This window comes from Varanus komodoensis, unplaced genomic scaffold (genome assembly GCF_004798865.1).
Source record: "Varanus komodoensis strain SLA01 unplaced genomic scaffold, ASM479886v1 scaffold18_3, whole genome shotgun sequence".
In the NCBI taxonomy this organism is placed as follows: Eukaryota; Metazoa; Chordata; class Lepidosauria; order Squamata; family Varanidae; genus Varanus; species Varanus komodoensis.
This window is the reverse complement of record NW_025335549.1, coordinates 12,609,855-12,634,287: the sequence shown is the minus strand read 5'-3', so window position 1 is coordinate 12,634,287 and position 24,433 is coordinate 12,609,855.

Genomic DNA, 24,433 nt, shown 5'->3' with positions numbered 1-24,433 from the left:
CAAACTGGGACTCCTAGAGGACAGGATTTGGCCTCCAGACTGAAGGGCCTGCACTTCTGGCTTACTTTCTGGTAAGTATGTTTAGGGTTGCATCTCAGTTTATAAAGCTGGTTGGAACCAGGGCAGCCTGCTCCCACCTGGACCTGCCCAGCCATTACGGCTGGCGGTAGAAGACTTGCTTTACACTTCCTTGCCACCTGAAGAAACATGGTTGGGAAGCAGCAGTGCTCCTTTAGCTTATAGATTGCCATTCACCTAGATGGTCACCTGATCTCCCAAATGAAGGATTGTGGAGCTCAATAGAGAGTGCACGAAACGACACTAATAGAGTTTCACACGCAATGGAAAGAACCGCATGCTGCTTCCATGTTTATCCCTCCTTCCTCTGTCCAAGTGTAAACGCTTTGGATCTGTGACCTTATCCTCTCGTGAACTCCATACCCTCTTGCAAGAGACCTATCCTCTTGCACACACTGAGGGAGGCTAATTAAAAAGATAATGCTATGGATGGGGAAGGTCCACTTCAAATCTAACTCCGCCCACTCCCTTTTGCACTCTTCACAGATGTAAGGATGCTTTGTTACTTTAGGGACAAAGAATATATCAGGCATGTCTTGTTGTGCTGATTAAATTATCATGTTTGGCCTATCAAATATCAACGAGAAAGCTACAACCCAAGGAAGCATGGAATCCTCTTTCTGCTCTGGTGAGAATGGCAGTGCCCCCTAGGACAGGAAAGTTTTTTCTCTTGCTTTTCAGAGATGCGCTGTATCATTTGCCCATCTCCATACAGGTAGTACAATGTTCTCACACTATTCATTACCTTACATAAAATTCTTCACACTTATGAAATGTAATAAACAACCTAACAGTGCAAAATCTGCAAGAGAAAGAGAAAAAAAAGCAGATTTCCTAGAATCAGTAGTGATAAATCCGCAACAAATTCCAATGAGTTCAGATTTCTTTGAATCCAGCCTATGGATTCTGCAGTGGGCCAGTTTTTTTAAAGGCATGGGGCTTGCAGACCCTTTTAACTTTCCAGAATTGCATGCAAAACATTTTAAAAGGCCACAGAGACCCAAAATGTGCATTTTCTCTCACAGGGTAAAGCAGGAAAATGTACATTTGGGAGTGCGCAGAATTTTGCAACTGCAACTTGCCAAAGCAAATGCAAAAGACTGAGACCAAATGGATTCCTCAGTGAGTGGATGATGGCATTTAAGATACCTTTCAGCCTGGGAATTATGCAGTCGATGGGTTTAACAAACTGCTACACCCTTATAGTTAAATATCAGTCACTGCTATTACCAGCAAGGTCCATGCTGGTATAATCCACAGAACGTTAAAAAAGAAAAGAAAAGAAGTCTGCATTAGTATATAAAACGATTCCTTCCCAGTGAATTTTCCCCAGGGATGAGTCCCAGTTGATTTTAAAAATGTTGAGCCAAGATATATTTTTTTCAGATGGAAGTGCTTAGATAGAAGTAAATTAAGCCAATGGATTTCAGCTCACCATATATTATATAGAGTAATATTGACTGGGAGAGTTTTCACAGACATCAAAGATTATATCGTGGTTTCCTGGAGACCAGTGCATGCATCACTCCACTGGGTTTTCACAACAGTACCTCATGCTTTATAGCCACTTCACAATCTATTTCCCTGCCATACCCTTCTTCAAAACAGATTCCAATCATATCCATAAATTGTACAGAGCGTCACGAGAACAATTGCACTATTAAAAGTATAGGTATGATGCAGGATCAGCCTCAAGAGAAAGAACTCTTGCAACCTAGTTCCATGAACAAGCCCAAATGGAACTCTAGACATGGGCAAGAGATCTCATGCACGACCAGCCCCCCAGAAGAACAATGTCTTTCCACATTTCCATTATGATATTTTTTCGCTCTAAATTAGGGGGGTTTCGTTCAAATGTAACGGAAAATCCATTTAAATGCAGATATAGCTTGCCTCAGTTTACCTAAAGCCATATTCGCGAGCACATGGTCAGTCTTATTTTAAAAAGGTTCAATAATGAAAAATGGGGAGAGAGGGGCATGAAAGAAAAGCATCCAATGAAGAGTATACTAACTATTCAAAGTGAATACATCTCTCATTCTTTTTCCAAATTTGGAGCTGTGAATGCAGTTTATGTGGCCAAACCAGAACTCCCCATTCATGGGAGAGGTATCTGCAGAATTCAGGGAACTCTGAATTCTCATTTTTACAGAAGTAAATTCTTGGAAGGGGGAATGGAATGGTGGCTGGAATCTTGAAGCCTCCACATCACTAAATCAGTTGCAAAGCATTTGTATTTATAATGCTTATTTACACTGAACTGGTTGTGAAGAATAAACATTATTACATTTCTTTTACTGTTGCTGGAGCATGTGGAATTCTTCCAATACTGTAGGGAACACAAATTGCACTTCTCCAATTGCATCCTAGAGCCCTGATGACAGGACTTGCATATGCAAGTCAAATGATGCAGGCTGCGGGTCTTCTTCACTTACCTGGAAGCTCGGGGCACCAACTGGGAGCTACCTGCTCGCTCTGCAAAGCATCAAGCAGGGCGATTGCAGTCTTCCAGGTGTGGAGCTTCAGAACAAGGCTGCTGGGACGTGATCAAGGTACATCTGGACTTTGCAGCACACAGGTTCATGCCCTCCCTATCCCCCTGGAACATTCCCCCAAAGCCCCTGTCTGAGGTTGTTCTGAGGACCTTGAGAAGCAGACCTTGGAGTGGTTCTTTCCTCACTGACTGAGAGGTGTGCAGATGAATCTGAGCATGGGTCCCCCACTATGAGGCTGGGACAATTTTCCAGCCTTGCAGCCAGAAATCCAAGACATCCTATGGCTGTAGCCACAAGATCACACTTTCAATTCCCAACATTTGCAGATAGGGCTGGGAACATTCTCACCTAAAAGCCAGGAGAACTGCTGCTGGTCAGTATCAGCAATACTGGCTAGATGGACTAATGGCCTGACTCAGGATAAAGTAGCATCCTAAAGCTAAGGAACAGCCTGATGACCTCCTTCAGAGAGAACTGCTAGCAACTTTCCCCCAATGGCTGTCATGCTGTTTTCTACCATATCCCAGAAGTTGGTTTCTCCTTGGGCATTCTCGGAAAACTGGTGGTCCAAACTGACATTTTCTGAAAGTGATGGCTGACTGAATTTGCTGCCAGGGCCAAAGAAACATAAAGATGAGCAATGAATGAGAAGGAGCAGAATTCCAACAACAAAGCCATTTGTTCCCATTTGTAACTCATGGCAGAAACACTGGAAACAAATTACTTTGAACCAAATGGATGCCATTTGGCTAATGCCTTGTATTTTTCAGTTGTTATGAAATGGCCACCTCCCTCCATGAACTGGAGAAGATTTTGCCAGCCATTTCTCATCCTCCTCCTTCCAACCATCAAGCTAGAAATGACAATACTAGCCATGTACAAAAGGGAGATGTCCTCTGGCTTGGGGAAATCCTCAAAATTGTAGAAGTAACCCCAAAATATTTAAGAAAAAAGACACTAAAAGGGGGTGACCCCTACAGCAGCACAAATAAGGACTCAGCAAGCTCAGTGGCTTCAGAAGGCTGGGTGACTGTTGAGAAGGCCTGGTTGAAATCTGGATGGTTGACTTAAAAGGTGAACTGCCCAGAGAGCTTTAACTATGGGTGGCAACACAATGCAATGTAACACAACACAACAGTAATAGGAAGGCAGGCAGGCAGGCAGAGTGAAGGATACTGGAGTGGTGGCTGGAACCCAGAGAAGGACCAGTCTATCACTGGGCCCCTCCATCAGTGACTCTACCTTCTCACCAACACTCTCAGCCGTGCCATTGCACGTCGTCCTCGGTGTCATCGCTACCACTGTATGCTTTCTTGACAACTGGAGAGTCTACCAGCAAGGGGGCCATGGCCCTGTCTGCCTCCACTTCTTGCCCCCACTCCCGCTGGGCCAGAACAAGAGGCCGGGGAACAAGCAGGTCGCAGTGGTGGAAAGAGGAGCCGAAGAGGAAGAGTCCTTGACAACGGGACCCAGATGGGATGTGAGCCCTCAACGCCCATCTAACCGTGCCTCCTGCCGATGTGCGCTCTGACTGCTCCATGTTGCAACTTCCTGTTGCTCCTCTGCCTGGCCTTTTACCGAACGGTGACACAGTTCTTCCATCAACCAGCTTGCAGTTGGTTGGCCCACCACGATTGCTGGGAAGGCATCCACAAGCGGACAGAGAGGCATCCACATGCTGCCTGCGGGCCATCTTTCCCGAAGGCCGATTTCAGAAGAATCACACTGCAGAGACCTTCTGTTTTTCCTCCTAACCTTTTCATTCCAATCTCTTTGTAGGCCACATTTTCCGCCATGGTTTCCTCGGCTGCCTGGCCTAGCAGCTGTTAGCACTTAGCAACTAATCAGCTCAATTTGACTCACCTGTGTGAGTGCTCTCTGACAGTTCCATCTGCTTTAAGTCAAGTCTGTGAATAAAACAGACTTGAGATCCAAAATATTCCCCATGCCAAATGCAGTGAATACAGGACTTCCCACCCCATTCCCTGGAAGATCTAGATTTTTAGGAGTTCAGGCCAATTTCTGCTTTTCTTACTATAAACATCTCAAAAGCCTGAAGCTATTTCAAATTCTTTCGTTCTTTTTCTCACCTCTGCCATCATTTCTACCCTCAGAGAAAAAATAACAGATCTAGACAAAACCACTGCTAGAAGAGTCATGTGTCCTCTTTGACAAAGGATAGCCCTCTGCTTGAAGGGGACTCTTGCCCAAATCCAGCTGAAAGGAGGAAGTCCAAGAAAGGATGCCCCTCCATGGTGAACACCTGGGCAACAAGCTGGACAGGTATGCAACTCGGGTACTCTTGTGCTGCGGTGAGACGGACCGTGTTTCTATGTGAATTGCAAATATTTCTCGATTTGTGAATTACAATCATTTCTCAGTAGATCAGTCTGGAGCTATACCTATAAATAGGCGTATGCACCCCTGATAGCAGGGATGGCCAGACTGAGGCTCATAAGCCGCGTGCGGCTCTCCGAGTTCATTTTGCCACTGTCTCCATCCTCTGCTGGCACCCACAGGCTGGCTGTCTGCAGGTGCCCGTGGGCATCCGCCTGCAGCTCTCACACATCTGACAGTTACCCTATACGGCCCTCCCATTGAGCAATTCTGGCCACCCCTCGTTTGTAGCAAGTGCGTGTTCTGTTTGGTGGTGATCTGTAAGTGCTCGCTTGCTAAGATTTGGTCGGGGGGTCCAGATTAATATGCACAGTTGTGAAAGCCTGCTGCTCCCAGTGGACATGCAGAGTGGGGTTCGAATTAAGATCCTTGTCTCCGCCTGCCATATTTTTAGAAGTCCCCTGTGTACGGATCCTAGGCATGCATATCCAGTGGCTTGTAGGTTCCTGTCTGTGTGATCCTTCCCTTTGCAAAATGGATTCACAAGTTCGCACATTCAGGACATAATGTGCATTCGGATACACATCCTTTTGAGTACATGATCTTTGAACGTATTTTGATCATCCGGGTAGGGGTGAGGCTGGGGCTAGACAAATCTGTTAATTTTAGTTCCTTTCAGTTTCTCATTTTCCCAGCTTATATTTGTTCATCTTGTGGATGCATCCTTGGGCAACTATTTCTTGAAGAAGTCCACTCAAGCACTTTCCCCAATGTATGCATTTATGCAATCAGATTGTCCCAGTGCATTTTTCTGTGATTTCATGAGTAAATGTATTTGTGCACGTTACTGTGACAAGTGATTTTTGATGGAAGAACAGCTTCATGCAATTCTGAGACGTGCAAATATTGAAGGACAGTTGCATTTCAGTGTGTGTGTTGCTGCAGGACTTGAGGTGAGTTCACAATCAAAAGTAAATGAAACGCATTTCCTCCCATCCTTAGCTAGCACTAACCAACTAGCACGACCATATTAAGTCCATAACCATCATGAAAGTTCACGTGACACAGCTTCCCAAACTCCATTGTTTTTCTTCTCCTGTCTTCCCCCCAAAACAGTACATCTTCGGTGTCCAGACTTCTGTGCGAGGTTTTTTAGAGAGCCATTCTTCCCATTTAGCCCCTGATTTTCCACCTCCGTGCTTCCTCTATCCCTGTTGGATCTTTTGACACTTAGACTTCCTCTGGCAAAAAATTGATCTCATCTCTCTTTGCTTTTGCTTTCAATCAGACAAGCAGCATCAAAGAGCAAAGTTTCTCATCCTCTGCTTCCTCCAGAAGCACTCTGTGGAACATTCTAGTTCATCTAGGAGGGCCTCTTGACCCTCCTAAGAAGCTTTTGGGGCACTGGGAGAAGTGGATCAAAAGCATTTCCTCTGTGAACTTCACTCAATTAGGGCCCAAGGCAGTATAGTGTATTTTAGACACAGTATAAACATAGGCCTCAGCTCAGCACCACACTTCCCCTCTCACTCTCTTTTCTTGACTGAGGAGAAACCCTGCCCAGGCATTAGGACTGGAGGGACCATCACATCACCCTCTGAAGGCCTTCCTAGGCAGCTTAATTGCAAGTAAATAAATGAACCAATACAAATATTAATAGATCCACTCAGTCAGCAACCTGTATGGAGGCTGAATTCACCAGACAAGGATCCAGACGAGAATACAGAAGAGAAACATGCCACGCAGAGTCATCCCAAAGATCAAACCACCTTCAGCTATTTCCCCCGAATGATCAAAAGACTTTGACCAATAAAGTTTCATTTTCTAATCGCAGGAAATACATTTGGGGCACCCACCGTTTTTGGGAGAATCTGAAAGGGGATATGCCTTTGGCAGGTGAAGACATGGAAAGATAATTTTGAGATAATTAGTGGCTTTAACAGAAAATAACCCTTTTACATGTAGTAACAGTATGTCTTTCTACTTTATTCTCAGTAATTGTGGTGGGCCAGCTTTAACTGATCGTTTCTAATTTGCCAGCCATATGCGGAATAAAGACACCTGTCCTCAGGACTGAGTTATCTGTTCCTGTCCGAACAAAATACACCTGCATTTGTTTTCTTACAGCGGTTTCCTAAATTTGGAGCTAATCTGGGCTTCATTAAGCTGCTTTGAGTTCTTTTACATTTTATTTTTTGATGATTTGCTCCAGTGATCATAAAATGGCTTGATATATCGCCTTCAATATATAACAGCGGTGCCTTTGATCAGCATGTAGTCGATTGGAGTAGTTGTTTATAGCAGACCTGAAAAAGCCTTTGAGAAATCGGAGTTGGAAGTATGGGGTATCAAAGCAGATTTTCTTTGGAATATTTCATTTACTAAGAGAAAGAAGGGCCCTCTGGTCTGTTGGGTGCTTAGATTCTCCTACTGCCGCCAGTGCTCACAATTTTATAACATTAGTTAGTTCCAAAATGAGAGAAATAATACCAAGATGTTGAAAAAAAACCCTTTCATAAGAATCATGTTTAAAAGCCCAATGCATTTTACCCCAGTAAATTATTGGTTGACGTCTTCATGGATGGAGTGCCATTTCCAGGGCAAAGGATGAGAAAATCGGAGCCGCTACAAAAGAAAGGAGTGGCAAAAATTTTGCACATATTCAAGAAAATGCTCTTCTCTCTGGATGGGAGTGCAGAGGGTTTCGAAGCCAAAGAAAAATTCTTGGGGAATGTTGGCCTTCTGAGGAATGTCGTTCCAGATCGACAGAATGTTCAGGCATGTGCAGGAAGGGCACAGATGAAGCTTGATCCTAAAGCAAACACGTTGCATGCGCAACCTTTCTCCGAGGCAGTGCTTCGAATCAAATGAAGAAACAGTCGCTCCTGCCATTCTGCCCCCCCCCATCGCCCCCGCCTGGCCTTTCCTCTCCCAAGGCTTCAGAACATCTTGAAGAGCAATTTGCAAGCACATGTCAGCAAGTCCTCTCTATGCCTTAGCGGTATTTCCTCACAAAACAATCCTGATTGGCATATGTCTATTGGTGGAGATGTATCCCATTTCAAGGAAAATATGTGTCAGGTGCACATGTTGGGGAAAGGGCACTGGAAGAATTAACAACCTTAAATAATTTGATTTAGCTCAATTGATTGCCTGGTGCAAACAAGCACATGGAATGCTGGGTTGAGGTGATTAACTGTGATGGGGCTTATTTTTCTTTCCGCGATGCCATAAAAAAAAAAAAAACTCAACCGCATGATGAGCAAATTAATGTGCCACTGATACACAAACTCGGAGGATATTTTTGTGGGGTGTTGACAAAAATAAAAAATAATAAAGTAGCAAAACAGAACAAAAAGGGAAGCAATAGGAACCAAAATTGACCGATTCAAAATAGCACCACGGAGTACAGGAAGTCACCAATATAAACAGAACAAGCACGGTGGGGGGGCTGGAATGCAAATTTGATTTGCAATGCTACCTGGGAAGAGCAAGGTCGCTACAGAGGGGGCTCCTTTCCCAAGATATGCTTGTCTTGCGTGTATTAACTGAACAATGGCTTGGTAACTGGGGGAAACCTTGGATCGGGTTACAACCATTCCTCTTAGTTGGACGAGGCACCCCGTGTTTTTAAAGGAAGGCCATAGTTTTGCATTATCTGTTTAATGAGCTGCACGCCTTTTATGGCATAAACATTTCCAGTTCATTTTAACTTCATATCGGAGGAGAATAAAAAAGACAGGTCACTAATTGGCTGCAGCTGCGGGGATGTGCTACATGCAACCTACAGAAAGCAGCCAGCAGCCAGCTGGACCCGCGAGTATTGTTTCCTGGTCTCATCTTGCCAGAAGGTTGAAAGAAAGGTTTGATTTCCCCACCGCTGCCCCCCAAGAATCCAGCAATGAAATATATCTCACCTATGCAGAGTTGCTTCTTAATTCTCTGTACAAGATACACTGAGATCCAATGTGGAGTAGTAGCTGGGATGTTGGACTGGGACTTGGACGTTGGGGCTCTAGTCCCTGCTCAGCTGCGGAGCCCACTGGGTGGCTTTGGGCCAGTCACTGACTCTCAGCCCCACCTACCTCACAGGGTTGTTGTGAGGATAAAGCCGAGAACAGGAAGATAGCAATAGAACATTGTCACCGCTCTGAATGTACATCACGCAGTACAGAGCCTTTGGGAGTAAGTAATGCTGGAGAGCCTGTATCTTGGTAGCGAGACAGGGACCATTCTTGGCGCTTCACCTGTGAAATGATGGAGGAAGGCAAGTATATTTGTCTGCGATGCTGTCTGTAAGTCAGGACTCTCCACACTGTGTTAGGCTTACAGCCTGACTCATTTTTCAAGGAACGGTCCCTTATTTTAATGGCTACTAAGTAAGGAGCCATTCTGGAAATAAGGAACCAGGTGGCAAGTCTAAAAGTGCCTGATAATTAAATAGCGTGTTGTGGGAAAAGCCATCATGTGGATGCTTTATTCAGCCCCCAGACCAAATCCCTTGAAGCTAAACAAGCATGTTTAAAGCTGGTATTGAAATTCAAAGTGAGGCCGTTGTTTTCCATGTGCTCCTCTGGCCTCCCCACCTGCCTGCTTGTCCTTTAACCAAATAGTTTGGGGATTTTTTTTCCAGGACTGCCTCATCTGGAGGTCAGTGACCCACTTTGAAGAAACACCATTTGTCTGCTTGTTATTCTAGTAACCAATAGAGACAGATAAATATTTTTTTCTAAAGAGGATGGAAAGTAAAATGCCCACTTTAAAAAATGCTTCTGGCTTCCTTTTCTTTTGAATCTTGAAAATAGGACATTATTTAATTCCCATAGGAGAAGTCAGGATGGCCACTTCGGGAATGAACCACCCCTAAGCCTTTCACTGGCTGAGTGTCAGCAGTAAATGTTTTTGCATAAACAAGAATCCCACCAAGCATTATTTGCTTGGGATTGACAAATGTGTTCAGTTTGTCCCGAAGTTAGTATTATTTCCATGAGCATCCGTGCATAGCTTTGCGTACAATTCTCTCCAGACAAACCTTTTACATGCAACGATGCGCTATAATACTCCCATTTTCTCTGAAGAAAATTTGCTAATATAACATTTAATAATAACTTTATTTATATTTATAATAACGTTTCTAATGCTGTTTTTTGATCGAGAACTCCACTGCGAAATTTGGAGATGCACATGTTTTGAATAATAATTTTGAAACACGTACTATCTGGAAAGTGCAAACTGTGGGAACCAACAGGTTGCCTCTCCCACCTCTGTTGTCTGCTTGCATTTTTATGATGGTTAGTCTTGCCTGAGCCTGCTGTAAGTCATAAACTATTTTCTCCGGATTATTTAAACTGGTCCCATAGTCTGCAACCTGATTAGCCTGCTGCCTCTTCACCTCTGCTCCCCAGATTGTGTGTCAGGATGGCAACCCTCTCCCATGCACCATCCATTGCTTACACATGTTTGCCACCCTCCCGCTTAACCTTTGGGGTCAGTAATTTGTTAGTAGATTTTCAACTCATCGCGCGCAGGGACAACGCTTGTCTCAAAAGGCCTCCAGCCTCAGTGCGGATTCCATTCATGACACCAACACACACAGGCACACACACACTCTTCTCGTAGAACTCATCAGCCCGCTGGAAGTTACGCAGACTTGGGGTGAATCCAAACAACCGCCTCCTTAGAACTACCAGTCAAAATTGTTTGTGCGGCTCTTTCAACCTTCGGCAACCGCATGCTATGGATTCAACACCCAGCATTCCTGCCCATGGACTGTGGTGGCTTTGGATGATGGGAGTGGAAAGTCTGAAATATCTAGAAGTTGGGGAAGGCTGAGCCATTCCTTCTTTCTTCCTGAATGGGTTTTGGGGTCTTTTTTGCTTGAACAGAAAGAAAAAGCAGGGAGAATTACAAATGGGAGAGGACATTCGGAATCTTGTAAAAGTCGGGTTTTATTTATTTTCCGATTTATATCCTGCCTTTTTCCTACAAAGGGCTCAAGGCAGCTTACATCTCCTCCTCCATCTTATCCCCACAGCAACAGCCCTGTGAGGTAGGTTGGGCTGAGAGTCTGTGACTGGCCTGAAGTCACCCAGTTGGCTCCATGGCCGAGCGGAGACTCGAACACAGATCGCCTGAGTCCCTGTCCCAGCTCTTAACCACTACACCACACTGCATGGGCTTTTCAGCTTGCTGTTTTATGAAGGCTTCTGCTTCCAGCCTCTTTGTGGGATTAAGATTGACTATTTACACATCCCCCACCCCCATAAAGTTGTTTCTGTTGTTGTTGTTAATCTGCCTTTATGTTCCATTGCTCAAGCACAAGGTGGTGCTGAACTATAACGGAATTGCAAAAGTACAAAAGTTTCTCATTTCGCTTCCTTGCCCCGTTTTCAGATAATAGCACTTCCGTTGATGTGAAAAGGGCTTGGAAATGCTTGGAAAGCCCAGGAGAGTCCCTGGAGTGGGACGGCGGCACGTAAAACTCAGGAGCTTGCAGGCCATGGAATTCCCCTTGCTGCCTTCCAGCTCTCACTGAGAAAATAAACACCAGCACTTTTGTTGACTTGCCATTGCCCCATCACACTCCACAAACCAAACCAAAGCACCTTGTCCCCGAAGACCAATTTTCTGTCATTCATCCTAGCATCTGCTAAACCAAGATGTCAGTCCCTTAACCAACATCTTGCCACACACCCAGCCCTGAAAGGCCCTCTGGAGTGCGGATTCCTCTCACTAGAAACCCATCAAAACCTCAAGATCTTCCCCAGTGTCCCTCCATTATGGATCATCTGCCATGAAACAGAACAGAAGTTAGAGGGCAAAGAACAGCAAGCCAAACACACACAACCACAGTCCCTGTGCAAAGGAAACAACAGCTGTGCAGCATCCCTAACTGTTACAGCCAGATTTCACTGAGGGATTTGACGCACTCATTCCACTTATGTGGAGGGAGTGATGAAAACCAGCATTAGCGTGTCAATCCCATCCTTCTGTCCTTGGTGGGAACAAGCCCATGTATGTTACCATATCCTCCTAGCACGTGTTTCGGGGGCAAAGCATGGGAACAGTCCGATGCAAGTCTGTCCACGCTGCCTTTGCCATCAATACGTTGAAGGGTGTTTTTCAAATTGCATTAATTCACTTGCTTCGGTATTTGATGTTTTCAAGCATTTGGCTCATCTCTGAGTTAAGTTTCCAGGAGAAAACACCACCTGCTTTCCTCCTCGTGTGCCCAAATCATGGCCATTTCAGCAGCCTTGGTCCTAGCCAGTCTGGTGTGTCCTAAAGTGTCTCCCCAGATTTTGGACTTCTGACTTGCTTGGCCACAAATGGGAACGAATACGATAGCAATTCTCCATTATTCCATGCATTTTAAAAAGCCATTCAGATCTGTACTGTGTGTGATATGTGCAGACTTCTTCCAGATTGTAGTTTCTTCTATTTATTTGTAGACAACTCTGACTGGACAGACATAGCATTGGATCCTCTCTAAGGCAGATTCTTGCATCCCAGTTGAGCTGTGAGAACGTTCATCACAATTCCAGAAACAGACACCACCCCTCCAGAATGGTTGAGGCGATGGACCAAGCCAGGGGAAGGCTTTGCTCACCCCATTGCCTGCCTGCTCTGGGATGGGTGGGGGTGCAGATTCAGAGCAGAAGACCTGCTGCCCCTCATGATCCTCCTAAACCTTGTCAGGAAGGTTCAGGTGACACAAACGCAGCCTGTGAGCTTCATGGCCAATGGGAGCCAGAACCCAAATCTCCCAAATCCCAGTCCAGTGCTCCAACCACTGCAGCGTACTGGTTATCATGTGCATGAGATGTAGCATTAAATCTTCTAAAAGTAAACTCCATCATTTCACTCTGTGCTGTATGAAGAATCAGTGCCCTTTAACATTCCTAAATCTTCCACTGAACAGTTTCCTGGAACGACCCTGGATTTTAGTATTATGAAAGGGGCAGGAAAATCTCTCCTAATCCACTCTTCTCACACCATGCATTGTTTTGTATACATTTCTTTCATCTTTCCCTTTATTTGCCTTTGTATAAAAACAAAGACCTGGAATTCTTGCTATGGTTCAGTGAAGGCCACAAACTGCCAGGGCAGGGATGGATTTTTTACCTTTGTTCCTGATTGGTCTATGATGCTGGTGTGCGAATACGCTTTCTTCATCGAAAGCAATGAACATGCCCTCCTGCCCCTTGGGATCTGAGGCAGAGGTCCTTCTTAAGAAGCCCTCCTGAAAGAGATCAGGAGGGGAACTTGGAGAGGAGAAAGCAGCCATGTCCCTTAAGTGACTGGCAGCAAAGGAAGCAGGCACACGGTCATCTTCTGCACCTTGGTGCAATAAATTGTAACTCTGTTTAAACTATAGTTAGCTTTAAAAATTCATTATTGCATATCCATTAGCCGATGTAAATTTTAATGCAAACTGACGTCCTCTTTTGCGTGATTCATTTCTCTTTCTGGCTGATGCGTAAGTCTGGCACACCTTAAGTCGCTATGCCAAAATGTATTCTAAGTTGTTTCCAGTACAGCTGTGGTGTATTCAACCCTGTTGTGTGCCTTGCTCTTCTTCTCTCTTCAACATTGGCTGTGTCCCAACGGTGGGTGCAAAACCATCTCGTAGTAAAGGAATTAAGGAATTGCTAGCCCTGGATTGTGTTCTACATAACAAAGATTGATTGTCGAAGTGGAAGACCAAAGAGAGACAGTCAGATGGATCAATAGGTTTGCTGCACAATTTACATGAGTCATCTGCAAAGCAGAGTTTAATTAGCACTGCCAAAACTGCAGCATAAATCTCAACCGTGTGCAAAGGAAGTGAACTGTAGAATAAGCTGTCAACAGCTCCCTATGATTTGACAGCATCCTACAAATGCATTCCACATTCTGACCCCAGCCGTCAATCAGTCCTTGGGAGCAGCCTGGATTTCCTTCTGCATCTGTCATCTGTTCTGCAGACTCTGGTGTTTGGCTGTCCTCCCCCACTCCCTTTTGCGTGTCATCTATCACTATTCCGGAAATAAATGAGGCAGTGGAACATTCTCCAGAATGATTGAACCTTGCTCTGTCTCTAGGATTTCAGCCTGACATGGTTCTTCAGAATATTACACACTTGCTCTCTAATTTTTTCAAGGGACAGATTAGTGGCTCGATTTAGAGCTTCTTGGGTACTTCAAAGTGTACATTGTGTTTTTGCATAGATGGTTAGCTTGTTTGATCCAGGGGAGGGTGTCGCTCCGTATGTGTGTAACTGTGGCAAAGGAGATCCATCTGTGCATTAGAGCTGCCTTTGAGGGTCTTGGAAAGGATACCCTCCATGGGCCGTTCCTGCAGCGGGTCTCCTTTCTCACCACGGCTGCTATTACTCCTCCTCCTCCTCGGCCTGGTTACCACTTCCTTGCTCTTCAGACTCTGCAGAGTGATGCAGCGCCCCCTGGTGGCCCGGCCTACCTTGCAAGTGCTTGCAGGATTGGCATCAGTTCTGCAAGCGCTCGCAAGGTTAAGATTCGTGCAATCACACAAGCCAGGTGGGAGCCCCCAGAGGTGTCATAAAAGGCTTCTCCCTCACACCGGCTTTCCCACAATAATATAATGGATGTGGTGGATGGACCTCTCAGAGCTGATACACCTTTTCCTTCGCACCTTCTCCATTGTCCAGACTGAAGTAAGAAGCAGGTGAATCGGCAAGCTGCAAAGGTTTTCTTTTCTCATTATTTTTGTTTTGTGTTTTGGAACAAAACTTGAAGAGCAACACCAAGAAGATGAAACGAAATGAAACAGGCTGAAACAAAACCAAATGTTGCAACGAGGAAGAGGAGAAAGAGCAGTTCCACAGGGCTTTGGTCAGTGGTCTCCTGCCTGGGCGTGTGTTCTCAGTGGGTGCCCATCCATGCTTGCCCTTGATCCCAGCTTGCATCACATTCCTGTACTCAGAAGGAAGAACTGGTCGGAACACATGCTGCGGGGAAGTGAAATACATGTTGCTACAGCAGCGATTGTGAACATCTTTCAGTTACAGGGCAAGATTGTAGAGATTGGCCCTGCTTCTGCCAAAATATACCTTTCCAAGCTAGAGATTTCAGACTCTGAATCTGCAGTTGTAGAACAAGATGGGCCAGAATGTATAGTTGAGATGCCTGAGTTAACGAAGGAGATTAGCCAAGTGGCTGGTGGGAACCAGCATGCCTCGGCGTTGTGTGTCTCTCTGTGTGTGGGAGAGGACAATGTGAGCAGGAAGGGTCGGAGGGGAAAGGCTGTGAATTAGTCACCCCAGGGTTTGGCACTAGGACTGCAATGATCTTACCTGGAATCCGGCTCTCTTTAGCTCATGGATATCCTCTTGTGCTTGCCAAGCCAAGAGGAAGCCTGCAAGTTTGCAGAATGAAGGTTGTGCAAGTGGCAACTCTTCTCAACGTGTGCAGCGCAAGCAAAGGCTGCAAGGCTCTCGCGTAGAAGAGGGATGCCCCTTGCACTGTAGTCTTGCAGGGCACAATTCCTCGTGAGCACCGTTTGAACACTCAGCACACTTGCCAGAGTAATAATAATCTGATGGGTCAGATTGAAATCAGAGAACCTGATGATCCTCCAGAATGGTTCCTTCACATATCCCTATTTGATGCCAGATCAAATGAACGGTCCAATTAGATAAAATCCGATGGTAGCACGAACCTCCCTGAAGGTGGAGCCAACACCATTTGGGGAAGAGAGAAGTGGAATTCAGTCTGACATATTGACTTCTGTCATAGGCAGAACTAAATACACAAAGTATAGGGATCATTAATTTGATTGATGCTTCTTGTTAATGACTTCTATATTACTCAGTCTGAATTGCAAAGCCAGGCCTGACTGGCCAGTCTAACCCAGTAAAGAACTGTAGTTGGAAGCTTTTTGCCTTGACCTGCCGGGAAGGAAATGGTGGGACGGTGCGCCCACAACAAAGCTTCAATTTTAGAGGAGCTCTAGAAGACTAAGGCAAAAGGACCTCAAACCAGCAGGAAAGAACGGCTGGATTCTTCCTAGGTGGACCATGTACATGGAAAACAGCAAGGAAGTAGGGTGAGTAACACCCACCACTTCTGCCTAAGGATATGGAGGCCATAGCCTGAGAGACCTCTGAAGAAAGGCTTGCGTTTAAACAACGTATGAGGTGTGGATCAGCAAGCGCAGTCTCTTTGGTTCTACAGACTACAATCTACAGTCAGTCCTGGTTCTCCCCAGATGGAGCCTACAACTCCCATCATTCCCAGTCCAAGGATCTGGAGGGAAAGAGATTGAGCAATGGCTGTGTTAAAATAAACAAACCAAAAATGGTTACAGATATCAATGCATCACTCTGTGATCCGTTTTTTCTTCTGAAAGAAAAGAGGATACCCTTTGCTGGGACCTCTTTTATGTCAGCTGTCACCACATCTAGATGAAATGTGTAGCTTTCCTTCTTACACAAGTGCACTGTTTACTTTAGGAATTCCTGCAAGCATTCAAGGCAGCCTTAATGTGTGCCCATGTACAGCCTTCCTATCCTGAATGTATGGCTGTAAGTAATTCTCTTAAAGCGGCTTTTGGCATAAGATCACAATGCTGGGGATCGTTTCTCTGCCATGAGGACGGCTTGTAGCCAGTGCACAAATGCCGACGGAATGTCTTCATTTGAAGTGAAACAGGGCTGTGTTGATCCAATCACGGAAATTGCTCCACCAGTGGTACACCGCATCTTTTATGAGCCCACCATCAAATACATGCTTCCACCGGATTCTGGGATTGCACCTTGGTTCCATTTCCTGCAAGAGACTGAAAATAGCCTCCGAGTTCTTTCTTATTCCTTCTCAAACCATTTCCTCTCACAAAAAGGCCAATTGCTGTCAACAAGCTGGTGGAAGAGAGGAAGCGAGATAGAGACATACAGTCCTTTCAGGCGGGACTTTTATCATGTCGCTTCCCTACTTTATTCCCACCTTCAATCCCTACTTGATTCACACAGTTTTGCCAGTGTGCGTCCAGGCATTTCTACCATCTTGATTTTTACCTGGAAAGGGAAAAAAGACCCATTACAGAATAAAGGACGGAATAGCTGCACATAACTTTGGGAACACACAGTCGTAAAAGAATATTTGCCATTATAAATGCGATAGGATTTACGAGGGTTCAGACACACAACATAAATAGGGCATATCACCTTGACAGGGCCTGCAGGCATGAGGGCCTGGGGTGACCCTTGGCTGTGCAGCCCCAGTCTGAAGTGCAGAGAACATCCTGTTGGTTTGTGGCATTTGTGTGTATATTCCAACATCAACATATGTCCCAACAATTATGAGGGTGCTCTCAGATCACTAGGCACACCTGGAGTCTCACTTGGACACAATTAAGTCCAACAAAGTACACCAAATGATCCATGTATTCTTTGAATGGCAACCTGAATATACATTCCAGCTTTCATTCTCATATTGTTATTGTTATCCTCAAGATAACACTTGTCTTATACATCTTTTTAATTCCACTTTAACATGTGTACGGGAGACAATCCAGTGTTTGAACCTGAATCATAAAATGGCACCCCAGATAATATTTTTTCACAGTGTTTCATACCTCAAAGGACATATCACGTTGTGGTGTGTGATACATCTTCCGTGCCATCATTTCCAAATGGATTCAGAAGTTGAGTGTGAACCTTTCGGTTGGGTCCTGAATGTATCTCCCAGTTTTGTTTCAATGGCTGAAACCTCAAGGTAGAAATGGGTTCAGTTTAGACATGATCATCCTTAGAGTAGGCCCGCTGAAATCCATAAGTCATAACTACTGTAAGTCCCATTGATTTCAATGGGTTCCCCTTACTGCAACTAACTCCAGACCCAGCTCAATATGTTCAGTATATTTGTCTGCCCTTTGAAAAAGGGTGCATGGGTTGAGGTGGTATTTCAAACACGGAACTATTTCTGGAATATAAGCACCAACCAGTGTTCATTCTTGAAGTCTCAACATTCAGGGGAGTTATTGCTTTATGACTAAGCTGATCTATGCGCTTATTAATTTACCAAATTGTAAACAGGTTAAATGCCAAACTGTCGAGTTCAGCTACAGAAGTCATCCTGCTCATCCAGTCATTTGTAAATGATAGAAGCTACCAGAATAGCAAATGGTTACTGATCTGTTCAGATGGTGCTTTTCCTTCCAGGTCACGGTATTTGTCAAAGTTGCCCGCAGCGGTAAATAATTCTTGCAGTCCTGTGGGCAAAGCCCGTCAGAGGGAGAGCTCCACTTACCTGCTTACCTTGAAACAAAACCAGCAGATGTTACTGCTTGTCTCTCGGACAGGGGGCTTCACAGACGCCGCCTTGTTCTGTGCGGACTGCTTTTTAATATACTGCCCAACATCCATCAGGATCTTGGGAAGCATCCTGGTATTTCCTCAGTCCAAGCGGATCTCAAATGACTTCCCGTTCCAGCTTTTCAGCTCCTGTTGGGCTCCTGTTTTTCTTTCATGTTTGGGAGCAGAGGTCAGGATGGGAGGGGATGCTGGCCTTCGCTCACTCACATTTGCTGCTGTCATTCCACATGCCGGTCCGGAGTCCCCACCGGGCAAGAGGAGGCGCTCATCCCCCCAGCCCCCTATGCTAATTGATTTGGGGGAACCCATTCGTCAGGATAATTTAGGAGATCACCCACTAGGTTTGCTGTTCACTGTCAAAGGTAATTCAATTAAAACTCCAGAAGTGTGACTAACTACTACCCCATGGTTAAATATGTTTACCAGCTGCCTCCTCGCTTCTCCCCCACCCCGCCCCTGTCTGCCAGCCATTCTTACCATAATATACGACCGTGCAGGGTAAAGTACCTGACTGATGTGTACAACAGCTTGTTGCAAATCGGCTGGAGAAACTATTCAAATACTCGGGGTAGCACGTCATGGAATATAAATATCTATGCCCTGGCAATGAAGCTTTGGTCACACTGAAAATCAGCAGACTTTAGAGTTGCTGGGGTGAGCTATAATATAGCTAAGGCATGGGGCTAAATTCTGGCCTTCCTAAATGAGGCAATCAAAAGGTACATTTGTAAAGCAACTTAGGTAGCGATTGCTGGTAAAATAACAGGCGGTGTGCTGGAAGCCCTTGGAAGGAACTGGTAAAAGCAAGCATGCACTCTGATTCTATGCATGTGTATTTTTATTTTTAAACCCACTGAGTTGCACAATATTTATACCTAGCAGAACTGTCTGAAAGACAGAATAATAAAGCATATAGAAGGACAAGCCCTGCTGAAAAAGGATCAACATAGCTCCCACCAAGCTAAAACCTTGGAGGCTCAGGAGACATGTGGAGCAGTGCGATTCAGCCAATGTGGTTCACTAGGACTTGCAAAAGTCTTTTAGCACATCTCCTCACCAGAGTCTCCTGAGCAGTCTTAGCAGACATGGAGGGGAAGTCCTCTTAAAAATCAATGACTCTTTAAAGCATAGAAAGCAAATATTGGAATAAATGGTAATTTCTTTCCATGGCATTGGAAAACAGCACACAATGGTTTGAAGAAATCTTTATAAATAAAAAAAGGGACAGTGAAGCTGGTGGTCTTCAAGGGAGGTGTTTAGGGGTGAATTGGTACGCACGGACATTACAGTGGAGATGGCAACAATTCTGTAGTTTCAGAGGGAAATCCTCCCTTTGGAAATGGAACAAGGAATTTAGCACTCCTATAAACCATGGAAGAAATACAGATAAGATTTTTAGAATCAGTCCCTTACAGTATTTAAAATTAAGTACATCTCCTGTTTAAAAATGAATAGTGGTCCATCAATGTTTAGTAAATTAAAAACACACCTAACTCCACCCACATTTTAAATTTCAGCACAGTCCCTAGTACAAACAAACAATTCATTTTTGCAAATTCTCTCGCTTCCTTTTAACTGACAGGATTTACATCTGATAACCGGAAAGGAAAGAAGAAAATGTAACCTGATTAGCAGAGGCCGCTATCTGGACAACCTGGCTTAGATTTGTGAATGTTTCTTCTTCTGTACCACTCCCCCCATTGCTGAACCTTCTGGTGTCAAAAAAAAAAAAAAAAAAAACCCATAAAGCACCTGCTTTACAGATCAATCGAAATCTTGAAAGCCATTCCTGTTCAGGCACACAAACGATGCCTCTAATCTGGGGAAAGGAACAAGGGACCTCATCTATTTTGAACTTTAAAAAATTGTATGTGTCAAGTTATGGACAGGAAAGGTTGACTTCACTGTTACAGGCTCCCCACCCCCACCCTTCTTTCTTTCTTTCTTTCTTTTTCACCAATTTCCAGATCACATCAATTAGTTACAGTATTCTCCCATAGACTGGAACTAATTTACAGCACTCTTGATGGAAACGTCTGTACTTGCTATAAGTTCCAAATTGTACAATCAGTACTTTATTATAGTTACAAAGACTGCATCTAGGGGGCGGGGTGTTCTTATGAAGAACACTCCCATGACTCTCTGGACAGAAACTTATTTTTATACCATGAAGAAAATCTAAATCCCTAATTAAGCATTTGGACCATTCTGAAAAGCTTTTCAGTGGTTTATTTCTGCTGAAGTGTCTTACTCTGACCAAAAGTGCTTGCTTCCTTACTAAATAGAAGCAATTTGGGTAATCTTTCAGACTGGAACAAAAGCTGGGTGAGAATTTTGTGTTTCTTTTTACCCTAACAACATTCCCAAAGGCATACATTTCTCCATAAATGGGGCAGAAAGACTCTGATATTTGAAAACATATGGATGTAGGAGAAAGTGAAACGGCCCGATACATCCTTTTGGATAGACAGGGATCCTAATGCTTTTTGGACCCTTCTTCCTCAGTCTGAAACATGGCGGTTTTGAAAACAATGGTACATACCTATTCTGGGTATTTATTGGTCTATTCCTGTGCCTGATCCTCCCAGCAAAATACCATCAAAGGAGTGACTGTGAAAATTCAGTCTGACAATAGGAATCACTTTGCTCCTTTCGTCAGACTGAAGGAAGTCTGAGGAAGGAACCACAAATGGAGGAACAGGCTAATGCAAGTCAAGTGAATGGGTGTACCTTATTCCCATGATCGCCAAGCTTTCGATCTAATAGAAAGGGCATGAGGGCTGTTGACAGCTTAAAAAACAACTTATTCTGATCGCATTCTGAGAAAGAGGAGAGCTGTTTCACAACAAGCTGAGATCGAACTAAATAGTCAGTCTCTGGGTGTGCCTGGCTTGAGATGTCAGAAGTGCTGGCTCACATGAATTGTTCAACACATTTTCTCTTGAAGCTATTGCAGCAATGCGGCCGTGCCTGCAATCTGTGCTTTCTACACGGGCCTGTTGTGGCTTGTGAATCCGCTTCTCATCATAAAGCTGCCTATGCCAGTGATCAACATCCAAGTTTTGTTGGCACCAGAAAGCTGCTGTCTTTGTGGCACCATCCACATCTCCCCAGAAGAGAAGGATTTTTCACTGGTGATTGATGACCCTTGGTGTTGCATCCATTTGAACCTTGGAAGAAGGCCAGAGCTACCCTGGTCTGATAATTTTAGTAAAAGCAGCAGGTAATTCATAGAGAGGAGTATAGTATACAAATCCCAGAGTAAACACTGTTAGCTCAAACCTTGGTTTAGATCAGACTCCTATAGGTGCTATATGCCAGAGTATTCCAGTATCCCTTGTCTTTTTCTAAGGGTTTCCCAATAGCAGTAGCAACATATGTTTTCTCTTGCTTTTGCTTTAAGCTTTGTACATGAAAATCGGAACTCTCTTTCTTTATATGGTCAAACACTGCTCTTTGCATTGTACTTTAGAATATTATTTGCTCTCCATGCTTTATGGTTTAATAAAGTCTTTTTCCCTTCATTCAGTTGGTTTGCTTATTGCCTCAAAATTCTCTTAAAGAAATAAAGAACCTTTGACGTCAATATGCCAGGTTGAGGAAGGGTAGTTGAGTTAATGGATGTAAACATGAATTTCTTGGACAAAGGGCAGAATAAAAACATAGCCAAGGTGAATGGGTTTGATTTATTTCTATAGGAGGAAGTCAAATTGCAGGGTGGGACGGGAAGACAGTTGGCTTCTTTGTATTTCCTGGGATACATCGTATGTTAAGGCACCAGAAGAAAATATTCCCCCAAGCAGTCAACAAAGGTTGATTTGTGGGTTTAGTTGCTCCATTCTGATGGGTGCTTTTCCTACCCTTGGCTTCCCATCCCTATTCTCACTCTCACCCTTGCTTGTATTGCTGCTTTCATTTTGGGACATTTCTGCCTCGATTCTTATCTCTGCCTTTATTGCTGTTTGATTTATTGTTGGTGTTTTGATTGGATGATTTCCATTTTGGTCATCAGCCAGTTTTGATTTTTAATGCTGAAAGCCTGGATATGTTTTAAATTAAATACATTTAAACAAGTACATTTTGGCAATGGGGGTGTTTTAGTTACATCGTCAAGATAAGAAAGAATCTTTTTAAACCGCCTTTTGTCCACAAGGAAAGTGAGGGCAGGGGACAGAACATTATAAACAACAACAACATCATAAATGAGAGGCAACTTTTCAACTCACAACTCCATCCACTAAATGGCACTCAAAATCTTAAGTGTGTGAGTGAAAAGGGATGCTGTGATTTGTCACCAAAAGAACACAAAGTCACCCCGATTCTCTCTGTCATGGAGAACATGTCCAGATGAGGGGCACCACCACAAAAGAACCCAACTCTTTTGCTAGTGCTGCTGGTGATATTCCAAGAACTGCATTCATAACCGGCACTGGGGTTTCCCACAGGCAACCTCACAGCTTCTGGCATGACTGAGGTGTCACGAATAATTCAGTCACCCACGGAGCTTCCCAGGGGAGTCAGGATTGGAGCCTGGGTCTCCCTACTCATAGCCTTGTGCAAATTTTACTTTTTATTTAATTTTTCAATTTATATCCTGCCTTTTTCCTACAAAGGGCTCAAGGCAGCTTACATCCTCCTCCCCGCAACAACAGCCCAGTGAGGTAGGTTGGGCTGAGAGTCTGTGACTGGCCCAAAGTCCCCCGGCTGGCTCCATGGCTGAGTGGGGACTCGAACCCGGGTTGCCCGAGTCCCAGTCCCATGCTCTGAACCACCACACCACACTGGCTCTCTACACCACACTGCCTCCCTTTTCTTTTATCAAGCTGTTTTAAACTGAAATGATCATTGTACAGTTCTGCAAACACACAAGTCCTTCGCCCATGGAGGTCGCCTGTCCAGTGGGCTCCAGCTGAATCTTTAAATGCTACATTTTTAAGCAAAGTTAACTACAGCGCACACACATTGGGGCATAGATTTCTATCACACGCTTGTCCTGATCCACAAACTGAGGCTGGCCCTACCTTGTGCCTCCACTTGTCCCTGGAAGGCCACCAAAGTTTACAGCCACACAAGATTACCAATCACTTTGCCTGGGCTGATTTTAACGGGTGGAGCAGCAGAGCAGAGTCCAAGTAGAAGAATAGGGGATAAGCAGAATAGGGGATAAGCAGAATAGGGAATAAGAAACAGTCTTGCATCTGACGGCCTCCAGTTCAAATGCTGCCTCTGCCGTGAACTAGCTGGTGTTCCTAGGCAAGTCACTCTCGGCCTCAGCTAAGAATTCAGAACCACCGAGTAGTTCAGATTTGGATTTAGAAATGGAAATTCTAGACAAGGTGGAAACCGGGTTGTGGACAGATCTCTGAAATGCCCTGCCTTGGGTGTTCATGCAGGCTTTGCCATCAAAAAGCAAGGACTTCTGCTCCCCTCTACTGGTGTCATTGACAAAAGGCACGTCTGCGCATGAGAAGCATTTAAGATGCATAGAATTCTCACTCGGATGTTTAAATCAAAATCGAAAGTTTAGTCAGCCCTATTTCAATGACAGGAAAGGCGTTTATTTCAGAAAGCCAGATTTTTTTTTGCCATACGCTGCATGCAGAATTCAACAAATACCACAGAAAGGGTTGTCTGGCTGCCAACTGCTATTCCTTTGATTCAGCAGCGCGAGGGACTCCTCGCCCGTCCAGAAGAGCAGCAGAACAGGAGCAACATTCGTCCCATTCTGTTCCTCCAAGACTGCAGACCTCACGTGGGAAAGAAGCCTCCAGAAAGGGACCACTAAGAATAAAAGGTTAGAGGTTTTCCTTTCAATGTGTGTTACCCTGGATGTTACCCCAGGGTTTCTGCTTCATCATCTTTTGTGTTTGCACCATGCTTACAGATGGGTTTATTTATTTATTTATTTATTAAAACATTTTTATGCCGCCCCATTCGCCGAAGCCTCGGGGCGGCTCACATCATTAAGTTAAAATAATTATAATATAAATTAAAATATAAATATAAAATTAAAATACAACAGTACAGTATAAAATAAGCCGCCCTGGCCAGATAAAACCAATAATGTTAACAGTTAAAATGCCGCTTGAATAAAAAGGTCTTCGCCTGGCGCCGAAAAACAAGTAACGACGGCGCCAGGCGGACCTCTCTGGGGAGCGCGTTCCATAACTTAGGCGCCACCGCAGAGAAAGCC